This window comes from Myodes glareolus, chromosome 17 (genome assembly GCF_982192425.1).
Source record: "Myodes glareolus chromosome 17, mMyoGla1.1, whole genome shotgun sequence".
In the NCBI taxonomy this organism is placed as follows: Eukaryota; Metazoa; Chordata; class Mammalia; order Rodentia; family Cricetidae; genus Myodes; species Myodes glareolus.
In genome coordinates this window covers 31,578,571-31,594,380 of record NC_142042.1, presented here as the reverse complement: position 1 = coordinate 31,594,380, position 15,810 = coordinate 31,578,571, and the positions used below count along the sequence as shown (strand labels likewise).

Sequence of the window (15,810 nt, the reverse complement as noted above, 5' to 3'; positions counted from 1 at the left end):
ATAGTACTTTGTTATACAAACATAGTGACATGGTATATGCATGAATCCCCAGATAGCCACATAAAAACCTAATCATTGTCACATTGTCCCAGCATTATGGGAGGCAAGCAGAAGAATTCCTGATTCTGCCATCCTGTTGACTCTATCTCAGGGTTGTAGGTTCATGCCCCACTTTGCGTGCCAATTTGTTGTAGGAGGCTGCTTGTTTGTTCCCGGCTGCTCAGTCCTGAAATAACCACAGAGAAACTATATTATTTGCAACACTGTTTGTTTAATAGCTTAAGTGTATTTCTGGCTAACTCTTATACCCTAAACTAACCCATCTCCATTAATCTGTGTATCACCACGTGGTTGTGGCTTACTGGCAAAGTTTCAGCGTGTCTGTCTCTGGTGGCAATTCCATGGCTTCTCTCTGACTCTGCCTTCTTTCTCCCAGCATTCAGTATAGTTTTCCAAACCTACTTGTACTCTGCCCTATGAGCAGGCCAAGGCAGTTTCCTTATTCATTAACTAATAAAAGCAACACATAGACAGAAGGACCTCCCATACCACCATCCTAATTCAAATTCATTTAGAGATCCATTCCTGGAGAAGAAAGGGGCAGAGTGACAGAGCAGGACACCCAATGTCCTCTTGCAGCCTCCACAGCATTAACGGTCACATGTACCAGCATACATATGAATACAAGCACAAGTTATGCATGAACAAAAGCTAATAAATAAAAATGGAGTAAAATTTTCAAAATGTGGAACTATTTAACATTCACCAGAAAACTCTACCTTGAGCCATTTACAAATTAATGGACTGGGAATTCAGCCTAAACTGATTCAGTTTACAAAAGAAAACTCTTGCTTAGGGAATGTCTTGTGTGAGTTGTGTCACATCTAGGCTGTCATCGTGATTCCAGAATTCCATACATGTTGTTATCATGTTCTCAAGCAGATGTGCTGTTTCACATTCTGTAACAGAGATAATTTCCTGCCTCCTACATTCCCCTTCAGTTCCTTAGAATCGAAGTCTACACTAAATAACATTTAGCTGCAGGATGGTTATGATGGATGTAGTACTCTGGCTGAACTAATTTTCTGGCCCAAGTACGAGTGCTAATTAGTTAAAAATATATCTATTCTCAAATTCTGCTTAGTAGCAACATTGAGGCTGAAAATTAGATAATTGCCAGTTGTCTAAGTAATATCAAGTTGTTCTCCTCCCTGAGATATTTCCTGGCTACTTTCCTCCCTCTTTTCCCTTCCTTCTGACCTTCTGATGAATAGTCGCTGCTCCTGAACAGCTCTGCCAAGAGGAAGACTGGCCCTAGATTACACAGAGCAGAGTTTGTTGGAAATTTACAAGAGAAGCATGGTTCTAGCGCAGAGCAAGACCAGTAGAATCTCTGGAGTTTGGAACAAGGTGACTTTATTCACCTTACTATGTACCTGATTTTTAATTTATTGTAATATCAGAGTCAAGTACATTCCTGACACCAGGTTCGATGTGGAGATACACACATCACTCATATAATTTGAGCATGCTAGAAAAATATCCAGCTAGAACAGAATTGTTCTAGGGCAGTCAAGGGGCCACAGTTCATTATGGTTGCAGCCATGCTAGCTGAACCCACTGGTCATGCTTAAGAAAGGTCATTAGTATAATTACTTGCAAATGTAGCGCATTTCATTACAATTTATTTACATAAACAGATAATGTACTTTGATCAGATTCTTGTCCTCCTACCATTTCTTAACACCCTGCCATCTATCTAGTAGCCCCTGTTTTACTTTTGTGCCCCTTTCTCTATACTTATTTTTTCATAGGTTCTACCTATCAGCAAAAATGTAATCCCTACCTTTCTGAGTCTGCATTATTTCCCTTAATTCAATGACCTCCAGTTCTATCCATTTTCTTGTAAATGCCTTTATCTTATTCTTCTTTATGATTGATTAAAACTCCATTGTGTGTGTGTGTGTGTGTGTGTGTGTGTGTGTGTGTGTGTAGGGAGGATATGTTTCATATTTTGGTTCACATGAACACCTAGGATATTACAGTAATTATTTAGCTATTGTTAATAGTGTCATAATAGGTGTGAGTGTGCATCCTTCTCTACAGTAAATTGACTGATTCTTTAGAGTATATACTGATAAGCGATATGGAGAAAAAATGCCTAATAGTTTTATTTTATATATTTCAAAGAACCTCCATGCGAATGTCTCTAGATGGTAGACTAATTTACACTCTCACACACAGTAAATAAATGCCACTTTTTCCATTCATCCTCACCAATATTTGATGTTGTTTTCTTAAGAGAAATTTCTGACTGAAATGAAGTAGAACTGGTATGCCTTTGATTGGCAGCTCCTGGAAGCCAACAAAATTCAGTACCATTCTGAGTCGTTGGTTTATTGTGAGTTACCATCAATGGTTCTTGATTAAGACTAATAATTTCCCTTCTTTTACATTTCAGTTCATCTTAAATAAGAAAGTAAAATTACACTTTGATATCTTCCAGATGAAGATCTCTCTCACATTTCAGCCTTATTTTAATTTTTATTTATTTGCCAGTTACTGCCTTTTTGTTTTTACAAATGTTCCCATCCCCACAGCACGACACTTTCTTTGCATATGTCAACATTCCTCACAGGAAAGCCATTTAACCTCTTCTCACTTCAAAATCCAGAAGTTAGTTTTAACCATAACTTGGTAAAAATAGTTTCTTGGACACTTATTGAAAAAAAATTCTGGCAATCTAGTATCTTTGGGCCCCTTTGTCAGTTGGCTTCACTCTTGTCTGCCTTTCTTTTCCCTTGATTATCTCATTGTTAATTCCCTTCCCCTTTTATTTGCATTTGCCCCTGGTCAAAGTAGAGAGCAAAGCTGTTTTAAAGAAGAGGGAACATCCCGTTCTCTCACTGTCCGTCCTGTTGAACATGGGTATGTTTCAAAATTGTAAAGGCTGAGCCTTCAGCCGTCTTTGCTTGTGGCGCGCATCCTGTCCGGCAGGAATGAACGCCACCAAAAACGAGAATTCCTTCTCTAGTCACATCTTTATTTGGAGCATTCCCTTGAGGAAAATTGGGGGAAGGGAAGATAGAGCAGGGACGAGAGAAAGCTTAGAGAGAGAGCGTTGGGCCCAGAGGCAGCTGCTTTTAAACGGTGGAGCGGCTTGAACGCTGTCCTGATTGGTTAATGCCATTCTGCTGGTCTGAGCATGTGCAAGCAAGGGTGCAGGCAAGGGTGCTCAGCCCCACATGGCTACCTCCAAACTGCAGGACCACCTGTGCCTCCAGGTGGCTCCCAACATCTCCCTCTTCTCTTGTTAATAAGAGCAATAAGGCAAAACTATTTTCCAATCTGGTCCCCACCTCATGATGTGTGGACTGATTAAAGAAAAGAAAAGCTAGACACACCCTTCCCGTGCAATGGGACAATTACTTCCCTGGGAGTGCTAGGGCTGTGTCTGCACACCCTCCGCCTATGCATACCTTCCTCTATGCCGTGGGATTATCTGGTCCCTAGAGGGTACTAAGGCTATGCATGGCTAATTGCCTATGAGCTCTTTAGAAGCTGAGAGCCAAACCTGGGGTGAGGATACACAATCCAAGACTGTGTTATAAAGACCTTGTCCCTCCTCACTTGGGCTAGCAGGTAGCACACCAATCAAAGACATACAGCACTTCCACCTAGACACAGCATGCCAAGGATATCTCTGCTCCCACCCATTCCTAAGGAAGGAAAAGGCAAAATAGAGTCAGTCAGAAAATTGTTAAGAGATAAGAGGTTGCACAGGGTGCTGCTCAAGGCGATAACGTGAGACAGCTGCTCTTGACATCGCCCAGAAGGTCATCTCTGCTGCCTCCGCATGAATCTTCCACAGCAGGACACTCAGCATCCACTGGGTCATCTTCTTCTTTATTTCTCTTGTCAGTCTCGCTGGCATCCAGATGTCTGTCAGCATTCCTAGAAAAACATAAACAAAACTCTCCTCCCAAATTAACATTTTTAGAGTACTAAAAACTCTCAGTGTAAAAATTCAGCACAATCAGTACTGGAAGTAGGCTGGTTTTGAACTTAGAGATCTGTAGGTCTCTGCTTTAAAAAGCAAATCTTGTTTGCCTGTACCAGCAAAATTTTGAATTAAAAATTAAGTGTATAGAATGCAAGAGAAATCCTTTCTCTGGGGGAAGCTAGTCCCCCTCTTTGTCTAATAACCAAAACAGTTGTCACTGGGAATTGAACTCAGGACCTTTGGAAGAGCAGGCAGTGCTCTTAACCTCTGAGCCATCTCTCCAGCTCCCCTATTCAGATGAAAAAAAACCTCTAGGTAGCATTGTTTTATTCCACCCGTTGCCAGAGGCAATAGGTAATGGTAACCAGGTTGACGCGCCTTTATTATGATAATTAGGACCAATTCTTTGAGGGAGAGTGGGCGTAGACCATCAATCTGACTACTTCCTGCTGACAAAGGGACATTGTTTGGGGGATAAATGTTTTTATCTGACTGAATTTTTGGCGACCTTGGCTAAGGGCGGCGGCAGCAGCAGCAGACGGAGACAGCTCCGTCTCTGAGGCGCGGCCCACCGTGGCGCGCTCCGCATGGCCCAAAGGCATGGCTCCGCCCCGGGCCGTGCGCGGGCTTGCCGGTTTATCCTGTGCGCCCTGCCTCACCTCAGGCAATGAACTCGCACCGCCGGCCGTGAGTCTCCGGCGAGGGGGGCATCCGCCCACCCGTGGGGGGGCTTCTCCTGCCCGGTCTGCCTGCGCGCAGAGCCCTGTTCTCTGGGAACTCATCTCCGCCCGCCCATGTTGCTATGGAAACACAGTTCAGAGTTTGGCCCCTCTCCGTCTTTAGGTCTTTAGCGGCGCTGCCACGCAGCTTCCGCCTCTGCCTCCCGAGTGCTGGGATTAAAGGCGTGCGCCACCACCGCCGGCTACTTCCTCAAACAAAGTTAAAGTTTTCTGTACGTGAGAGCCAGAGACTGAGCTCTCTTAACAAAATTAGGCGAAAATCACCTCCAAAAGCTCTGTGGCTCTTTAAGAACAGGAAGGGTGAGTTCTTCCCAGAGAGGTGAGTGGGTGCTAGCCTGGGCAGCCTGCCTGCCTGTCTGGGAAGGGAGCACAGCCCTCCCCCCCTCAGCTTCTGCGGCAGGGTCTTCGGTGTTCCAAGGGACCCCTCCCCTCCCCCCACTGCTGCGGGCCCTTTGTCTCCTGAGTCCTGGGAAGACCAGCTAGCCCTGTTACCCTGCTGAGCAGTTCTTCCCAGAGAGGTGAGTGGGTGCTAGCCTGGGCAGCCTGCCTGCCTGTCTGGGAAGGGAGCACAGCCCTCCCCCCCTCAGCCTCTGCGGCAGGGTCTTCGGTGTTCCAAGGGACCCCTCCCCTCCCCCCACTGCTGCGGGCCCTTTGTCTCCTGAGTCCTGGGAAGACCAGCTAGCCCTGTTGCCCTGCTGAGCAGTTCTTCCCAGAGAGGTGAGTGGGTGCTCACCACTGCCCAGGAAGAGAGCACAGCCCCCCCCAGCATCTGCAGCAGGGTCCTTGGTGTTCCAAGGGACCCCTCCCCTCCCTCCACTGCTGTGGGCCCTTTGTCTCCTGAGTCCTGGGAAGACCAGCTAGCCCTGTTGCCCTGCTGAGCAGTTCTTCCCAGAGAGGGCTGAGGAGCTCTATCCAGAGAGTGCTGTGAAGTCCTACCCAGAGAGTGCTGAGGAGTTCTATCCAGAAAGTGCTGAGGAGTTTCATCCAGAGTGGAAGAGATGGGCAGGCGCCAATGCAAAAATTCCTCCAACAACCTGAAAGGCAACATGACACCGCCAGAATCCAGGGAGCTCGAAACTAGAAGAATTGAACACCCTATGCCAGAAGAAATAGAAGAAATTGACTCTAAGCGCTTCTTTATGAAAATAATAGAGGAAATTAAATAGGAGGTGAAAATCTGCCGTAAAGAAATGGAAGATAAGTATAACAAAAAAATTGAGGAAATGAGTAAAGAAATGGAAGAGAAATATACCAAAAAGTTTGAAGAAATGAGTAAATCCGTAAATGAAATTCTGGGAAACCAAGAAAAAACAATCAAACAGGTAATAGAAACAGTTCAAGATTTGAAAACTGAAATGGAGTCAATGAAGAAATCACAAACCGAGGGCCGGCTGGCTATGGAAAATCTGGGTAAACGAACAGAGACTTCAGAAACAAGCTTAACCAATAGAATACAAGAGATAGAAGAAAGAATCTCAGACTCTGAGGACACCATAGAGAAATTAAACACTCTGTCCAAAGAAAACAGCAAATCCAACAAATTCTCATCACAAAACATTCAGGAACTGTGGGACACAATAAAAAAACCAAATCTAAGAATAATAGGAGTAGAAGAAGGAGAAGAATTGCATTTCAAAGGTCCAGAAAATATACTCAACAAAATTATAGAAGAAAACTTTCCCAACCTAAAGAACGATATTCCTATGAAGGTTCAAGAAGCATACAGAACACCGAATAGACTGGATCAGAAAAAAACATCCCCTCGTCATATAGTAATCAAAACACAAAGCATTCAGACTAAAGAAAGGATATTGAAAGCTGCAAAGGAAAAAGGTCAAGTAACTTATAAAGGTAAACCTATCAGACTTACACCAGACTTCTCTATGGAAACCATGAAAGCCAGAAGGTCCTGGATAGAGGTACTGCAGAAACTAAGAGACAATGGATGCAAACCCAGACTACTTTACCCAGCCAAGCTATTGTTCACTATCAACGGAGAAAACAAAATATTCCAGGATAAAAACAAATTTAAACAATACATAGCTACTAATCCAGCCTTACAGAGAATACTAGAAGGAAAATCACAACCCAAGGAATCCAACATTCCCAACACTGCCTACATTAACTCAGACATTTAGCGACCCTCCACAAGCACAACTCAAAGAAGGAAAACACATACACGCTACTACCCAAAAAATGACCGGAGTCATCGATCACTGGTCATTAATATCACTTAATATCAATGGTCTCAACTCACCTATAAAGAGGCACAGACTTAGAGATTGGATACGAAAACAGGATCCAACATTCTGCTGTCTACAAGAAACACACCTCAACCACAAAGACAGACACCTACTCAGAGTAAAGGGTTGGGAAAAGGTTTTCCAAGCAAATGGACCTAAGAAATAAGCGGGTGTGGCCATTCTAATATCTAACAAAATCGACTTCAAACTAAAATCAATCAGAAGAGATGGAGATGGACATTTCATACTCATAACAGGAACAATTCATCAGGAAGAAGTCTCAATCTTGAATATCTATGCCCCTAATATAAAGGCACCCACATATGTAAAAGAAACTCTTCTAGAACTCAAGGCAGTCATCAAACCACACACACTAATAGTAGGAGACTTCAACACTCCTCTCTCACCAATGGACAGGTCAATCAGACAGAAACCTAACAGAGAAATAAGAGATTTACTGGAGGTACGGAATCAAATGGACTTAAAAGACATCTATAGAACACTCCACCCAAATAGGAAAGAGTATACCTTCTTCTCTGCAGCTCATGGAACCTTCTCGAAAATTGACCACATACTTGGTAACAAAGCAAACTTCCACAGATACAAAAAAATATTAGTGACCACCTGTGTCTTGTCAGATCACCATGGATTAAAATTAGAGTTCAACAACAATGGTACCCCCATGAAGCCAACAAACTCATGGAAGTTGAACAGTCAACTACTAAATCACCCCTGGGTCAAGGAAGAAATAAAGAAAGAAATTAAAGTCTTCCTTGAATATAATGAAAACAAAGACACAACGTATTCAAACCTATGGGACACAATGAAAGCAGTGCTAAGAGGAAAGTTCATAGCACTAAGTGCCCACCTAAAGAAAACAGAGAAAGCACACATTGGAGACTTAACAACACACTTGAAAGCTCTAGAAAAAAAAGAAGCTGATTTACCCAGGAGGAGTAGAAGACTGGAAATAATCAAACTGAGGGCTGAAATCAACAAAATAGAAACACAGAAAACAATTCAAAGAATCAATGAAGCAAAAAGCTGGTTCTTGGAGAAAATTAACAAGATTGACAAACCCCTATCCAAACTAATCAAACGGCAGAGAGAGAACTTGCAAATTAATAGGATCAGAAATGAAAAGGGGGACATAACCACAGACACAGAGGAAATACAGAGAATCATTAGATCTTACTACGAAAGTTTATATGCCACAAAGTTGGAAAATGTACAAGAAATGGACATTTTTTTAGATAAGTACCATATACCAAAGTTGAATCAAGACCAGGTGAACAATCTAAATAGACCTGTTAGTCGTGAAGAACTAGAAGCTGTTATCAAAAATCTCCCTACCAAAAAAAGCCCAGGACCAGATGGTTTCAATGCAGAATTCTACCAGAACTTCCAGGAAGAGCTAATACCTATACTCCTTAATGTATTCCACAATATAGAAAAAGAAAAGTCACTGCCAAACTCCTTTTATGAAGCTACAGTCACCCTAATACCAAAACCACACAAAGACACAACCAAGAAAGAGAATTACAGGCCAATCTCACTCATGAACATCGATGCGAAAATTCTCAATAAAATACTGGCAAACCGAATCCAAGAACACATTAGAAAAATCATCCATTATGATCAAGTAGGCTTCATCCCAGAGATGCAGGGATGGTTCAACATACGCAAATCTATCAATGTAATCCATCATATAAATAAACGGAAAGAAAAAAATCATATGATCATTTCATTCGATGCTGAAAAAGCGTTTGACAAAATTCAACACCCTTTTATGATAAAGGTGTTGGAGAGACTGGGGATACAAGGATCATACCTAAATATAATAAAAGCAATATACAGCAAGCCGACAGCTAACATCAAATTGAATGGAGAGAAACTCAAAGCCTTTCCACTAAAATCAGGAACACGACAAGGCTGTCCACTCTCTCCATACCTCTTCAATATAGTGCTTGAAGTTCTAGCAATAGCAATAAGACAACATAAGGGGATCAAGGGGATTCGAATTGGAAAGGATGAAGTGAAACTTTCGTTATTTGCAGACGATATGATAGTGTACATAAGCGACCCCAAAAACTCTACCAAAGAACTCCTACAGCTGATAAACACCTTTAGTAACGTGGCAGGATACAAGATCAACTCCAAAAAATCAGTGGCACTCCTATACACAAAGGATAAAGAAACGGAGAGGGAAATCAGAGAAACATCACCTTTCACGATAGCCACAAATAGCATAAAATATCTTGGGGTTACTCTAACCAAGGATGTGAAAGACCTATTTGACAAGAACTTTAAGCCTTTGAAAAGAGAAATTGAGGAGGATACCAGAAAATGGAAAGACCTCCCCTGCTCTTGGATTGGGAGAATCAACATAGTAAAAATGGCAATTCTACCAAAAGCAATCTACAGATTCAATGCAATCCCCATCAAAATCCCATCAAACTTCTTCACAGACCTTGAGAGAACAATAATTAAGTTTATATGGAAAAACAAAAAACCCAGGATAGCCAAAACAATCTTATACAATAAAGGAACTTCTGGAGGCATTACTATCCCTGACTTCAAACTCTATTACAGAGCTACAGTATTGAAAACAGCTTGGTATTGGCATAAGAACAGAGAAGTCGACCTATGGAATCGAATAGAAGACCCAGATACTAACCCTCAAACCTACGAACACCTAATTTTTGACAAGGGAGCTAAAGGTATACAATGGAAGAAGGAAAGCGTCTTTAACAAATGGTGCTGGCATAACTGGATGTCAACTTGTAGAAGAATGAAAATAGATCCATATCTATCACCTTGCACAAAACTCAAGTCCAAATGGATTAAAGACATCAACATCAATCTGTCCACTTTGAACATGATAGAAGAGATAGTGGGAAGTAGTCTACAAGATATAGGCACAGGAGGCCACTTCCTAAGTAGGACCCCAGCAGCACAGACAATAAGAGAAACAATGAATAAATGGGACCTGCTGAAACTGAGAAGCTTCTGTAAAGCAAAGGACACTGTCAGTAAGACAAAAAGGCTGCCTTCTGACTGGGAGAAGATCTTCACCAACCCCTCATCAGACAAAGGTCTGATCTCCAGAATATACAAAGAACTCAAGAAACTAGACACTAAAACTCTAATTAACCCAATTAAAAAATGGGGTACTGATCTGAACAGAGAATTCACAACAGATGAACTTCGAATGGCCAGAAGACACTTAAGGTCATGCTCAACCTCCTTAGCGATCAGGGAAATGCAAATCAAAACCACTTTGAGATACCATCTTACACCTGTCAGAATAGCTAAAGTTAAAAACACCAATGATGACCTATGCTGGAGGGGATGTGGAATGAGGGGAACACTCATCCATTGTTGGTGGGAATGCAAACTTGTGCAGCCACTTTGGAAATCAGTGTGGAGGTTTCTCAGGAAACTGGGAGTCAACCTCCCTCAGGACCCAGCAATTCCTCTCTTGGGAATATACCCTAGAGATGCCCTAACATACTACAAAAGCGTTTGTTCAACTATGTTCATAGCAGCACTATTTGTAATAGCCAGAACCTGGAAACAGCCTAGGTGCCCCTCAATAGAAGAATGGTTAAAAAAGGTTTGGAACATATACACATTAGAGTTTTACTCAGCGGTAAAAAATAATGACATCTTGAATTTTGCATGCAAATGGATGGACATAGAAAACGCTTTACTGAGTGAGGTAAGCCAGACCCAAAAAGAGGAACACGGTATGTATTCACTCATAAGTGGATTCTAACCATAATTAAAGGTCTTTGAGCCTATTATTCGTGATCCTAGAGAAACTAAATAAGAAGACGAACCTGATGAAGATTATTTACCTATCCGCCAGGAGGTAGGAAATAGTCAAGAGTCCCAGGTAACCTTGGGTGCATGGGGGGGGGGGGTGGGAGGGTTGATGGAAGGGGAGAGGGTTAGAGAGAAGGGAGTAGGGGAGGAATGGAGAAAGCTCGGTTGACCGGGATGGGGGGAAGGGAGGAAGGATGAATGTGGGATCAGGGAAGAATATATTTCAACTAAGGGAGTCATATTAGAGTTTACAGGAAACTTGATTATATATGGGATCCCAGGTCCAAGGAGAGATCCCCAGATTGTTCTCTGGACAGAGGAGGGGGTGCCTGAACCGGCCTTGGCCCGTGACCATACTGATGAATATTTTGCTTATCACCATAGATCCCTCATCTGGCGTTGGATGACGATACAAATGGAGGCCCGCGTTGGAGCACCGAACTGAGCCCCCCAAGATCCAAACGAGGAGCAAAAGGAGGAAGAAAATGACGAAGGACTGCGAGGGATACTATCACCCACTGATACAAGGGGTCGGATCTAATGAGAGTTTACCAAGGCCAGATGGACCGTGACTGAACGAGCATGTGATCCAACCAGATTCTCTGAATGTGGCCGGATTTTCTGAATGTGGCTGGCCTGCAGTCTTTCCGAGAAGCCAATGACAATGACACTGGGACTGGTTTCCTCTGCATATACTGGATTTTTGGGATCCAGTCTGTTTGGATGCTCACCTTCCTGGACCTGGAGTGAGGGGGGAGGAACTTGGACTTCCCACAGGGCAGGAGACCCTGACTTCCCTAGGGGACAAAGAGGGAGGAGGAGAGGGAGGGGGGAGTGGGAGGGCGTTGGGAGGAGGGGCGTAAATGGAAACTTTTTAAAATTTAATAAAATTACAAAAAAAAAAAGAACAGGAAGGGCAGTCTTCGAACACGATCAAACTCGCCTCCCTACGAGACTGTTGCCTCCGTCTCTAACAGCGAGTACGCAGGTGGACGGAGAGGGAGCGGAAGCCGCGGTCTCCCGTACCCCATCGTCCTCATAGTCCCGCCTTAGTTACCTCGCCTTTTTTGCTGCTGTTCACATTCCTCCTGCACTGAACTTAAGGGATTTTTCTTCCCCGTTGCTTTCTGTACCTTCTTTCAGATACCTTAACTTTGATTTTTTTTTTGTATTTTCTTTTCTTTTTAGGCCTATACTTTGAAATTCTTTTTCCTCCCCTTTTTGGGGGATTCAACTGACGTCACTCACCGCTCCACGTGTTCAGAGTTCTGAAATTCACGGCTCTCTGTCCTGGTGTCTGATTTCGGCTTTTTCTCCCCGGGCTTTTAGCACGTTGCTGGGCACTTCCTTCTCAGGGTTCCCTGGCGTAGTTGTCAGGGTCCCTCAGCGTCCCGGGTTTCGGCACCAGTTGTGGCGCGCATCCTGTCCGGCAGGAATGAACGCCACCAAAAACGAGAATTCCTTCTCTGGTCACATCTTTATTTGGAGCATTCCCTTGAGGAAAATTGGGGGAAGGGAAGATAGAGCAGGGACGAGAGAAAGCTTAGAGAGAGAGCGTTGGGCCCAGAGGCAGCTGCTTTTAAACGGTGGAGCGGCTTGAACGCTGTCCTGATTGGTTAATGCCATTCTGCTGGTCTGAGCATGTGCCAGCAAGGGTGCAGGCAAGGGTGCTCAGCCCCACATGGCTACCTCCAAACTGCAGGACCACCTGTGCCTCCAGGTGGCTCCCAACATTTGCTGCTGCATGTATCTATTTACTTAGACGTTATTGGAGGGATATTTCCAGTTAGTAGAATCAAATACATCTGTCAACCACGTTGAAAATTAGTATTAGAAAGCAATTCTTAATTGTTGGTACTATCATGTGATATTTTCCTTTTCAATTTCCATGGTTCACGGGCTAGGATTTGGATTTTAGAAACTTCAGTGAAAATAGATATCTTTCACAGGTCCTTAAATAGTCAGATTCATAAGGCAAGCACATTTATAAGCGATTGCTTATTTGTCAATCTGAAGCATAAGTTTTTACCTAGTAGAGAATATTATTGTGTGTTCATAACCATGGTATCGCAAATGAATGGGAGGAAATTATAAGCAAACCCTATTCAGTAAGCTTGAACTAATGAAGATGCTTGAGTCAAGTGTTTTGCAGTTTCATAAGAACAAATACCATTGAAGGAAAGAATTTCTAGCATATATCTGTAACATATGTCTCTAATGTATGTGTGAATAGTTATGTAAGCATGAATTGCATATAAAAACACATTTAAATATACAATGTATGAAATAATAGCCTTGAAAGAGAAATTCTTAAAGAATTATAAAATACATACAGTATTTTTAATCTTTATGTTTTCTGCTTTATAGCCACCTTGATGTGATTATATCCAGTTTGTAGATTACTAACCAAATACTTGTCATAGCGTCTAGACAGAATGAGGGTCTGAAAGTCAATGCAGCTGAACTACTGAGTACTGGGGGGGGGACACAAACATTAGCAGTGTCCCCCTGGCTCCCTTTTCTGGGTTATCAATCCTCACCTTTAGTTGCACATTCCCTTTGGAGACAGTGTGGCTGTAACTGTTAGTCAACAGTAGATGCATCCATCCAACGCCTGTGACATACGTCCACATTCTTCCCTCACTCGGTTACTTTTGAGGTTTCATTTTGGAAAAGAATAGCTTTTGCTTCCTCTGGAGTCTGTGATACTGTTCTCACTCACCCCAAACAGCAGCCCACATGTTTGTACTGTCTGTAGGGAAGCTAGCCTCGATTTTAGAAGATCTTCTAAGTGACTGAACATTGTCAAAAGAGAAAGAGAGGAAGCTGGCTTGTGGAACTCTCACTTTTGGCTTCAGGCTCTGTTGTCGGAGGCCACTTGTTTGTTCCTGACTCTCAGCCCCAAAATAACCACATAGAAACTATATTATTTGCAATACTGTTTGGCCAATAGCTTAAGTGTATTTCTGGCTAACGCTTATGTCTTAAATTACCCCATCTCCATTAATCTGTTTATCGCCATGAGACTGTTGCTTACTGGGAAAAGTTCCGGCGTCTGTCTCTGGTGGGGCTACATGGCTTCTCTCGCTACATGGCATTAGTCAAGATTCTATAAAGAACAGAACAAATAGGAAAGATGTAGAATGGTTTATTTATAGAATTGTGGCTGCTACAATCCCAGTTTCCATAGGATAACCAGGCACCCAGCAGGCTGGACACACAGGAAGGATGGCGTGATGCTGCAGTTCAAAACAAAAGGTGTTCTGCTGTCAGAATTCTGTTTTCAAGAGAGATTCACTTTTTCCACCAAGTGTCTGGACTGATTCCATGAGACCCACACATATTGCCCTGGGTAATCTGATTTATTCAGAGTCAACTGACTTAAGTCAATCTCACCTAAAATTACTCTCAGAAACTATCTAGAATATGGGGGAATGAAATATCTGGGTGCCTTGCCTTAGCCAAGTTGACTTGTTTTATCCCACAGTATTTGTATGTACAGCAAATTGTATTCTTCCATGGAGCACACTGGAAGGGAATTTGATTAAAGAAAATTGCCTTATATAATCACATGGAGCTCCATCACTAGGTAGAGCTTTCCAATTCAATTTTATATTACATAGTTCCATGGTATCCGAAAACTCTTGATACCATAATGTCTTGTTTTCTATAAGATAGGAGTATGTATCTAAAGACCATAAAGTTTGCAATCATCTCAGTGAAAATATAACAGTGATTGATGAGAGCTAAATCCACCATTGCTTGTATCAAGCACCTATAAAACATGCCTATATATTAGGTGAAGTGTAAGAGAAAGACAGAAATAAGATTAGATAGGACAATACTGTATTACACAGGCCATTATTAAACCAGAACAATAGCTAATCACAAAAGAATAATCAAAATATTTGATAGTAACTCTCTTCTTTACATTTTTAATATGAAAATTAAGAGTTGAATTATATTTCTCCCTTGATTACAAACCCTCACAAATTAACACTACCTAAAATTGAGTGACAATATTTAGTTTGTGCTGGTTTACAATTTCACACCCCAAGCTCCACCATCCAAAGGGATGAGGTTTAAGTTAATAAGACTGTTGATGTGGGAAAAGAGCTAGAGGCAACTATTTTGTGGGTTTCTTAAATATTCTAGCATGTCATCAACACCGAACTTTCCTCGCTGTGACATTGATGAATTCTAAAATGAGCTGGGTCGTTGTGTGTTGTTCAGGCATGCTGCCTGTTATTTGACTCTTGCCACTCCTTACCCTGGAGTTCTTGGTAGAACTCCACTTGGGTAACACAAGGGGCTCCACTGAGTGCTTGTCACTCACCAGGCTGTCTGAATGTGTCTGTCTGCTGTGAAAGAGGGACTCTTGTGGGAGATGTGGGTTAGAAACTGCTGGCTGACGTTCTTGTTCAGGTAATCAGAGGAAGAGAAAGCTGAACTCAAGGGCATCCGCTCTCTGACTGAGAAGCAAAGCTAACGCAGGCTGGGAGACTGTTCCTAGGGCTTCCGGCTTTTCCGTAGGCTACGGCAGCAACGCTTTCCATAACAGACGGTGGAGTGAGTGTGGTGGTGTTTGAAGCTTTGAACCTTTGGTTAACTTTCCATCTCTGGCAATTTAAAGGAATTTTGTCGTTCTGGGTGAGCAACTGTGAATGCCTCCTCTGTCCCTCTTCATGGGCATTTAACAGAGAATGGGAAAAAGAGGACATAAATGAATTTTACCGGCATTCTCTCCTCAAGATGGAGGGCTGACTTAGGTCCTGTTCTCTCCACTCCTCTGTGTCCTGCCAAAGGGAGTGATGCTCAGCATGGTCGCTGCAAGGCTCTATGCCAAGACTCCCCTCTCAGGGAATTTTCTATCAAACATTGTTGTGTCCTAATATCACCCAGGGCTTGAAGCTTCTAATATTTATTCTTTACTGTTTTCTTGGGGGAGTGAGGGGCCCAGGCTAGCCTTAAACTCATTGTGTGCTAGAAGCTGATG

The 15,810-nt window shown here is 42.7% G+C and overlaps 1 protein-coding gene and 1 pseudogene across 1 annotated transcript in view; one reads left to right on the top strand and one right to left on the bottom strand.

Annotated features, from left to right (window-relative positions):
* Arsj (arylsulfatase family member J) overlaps nt 1-15,810 on the top strand; it is a 73,158-nt gene that overhangs the window by 34,286 nt on the left and 23,062 nt on the right. The gene's annotated exons all lie outside the window — the stretch shown is intronic.
* LOC148119351 (Nuclear RNase P) lies at nt 4,646-4,831 on the bottom strand (annotated as a pseudogene).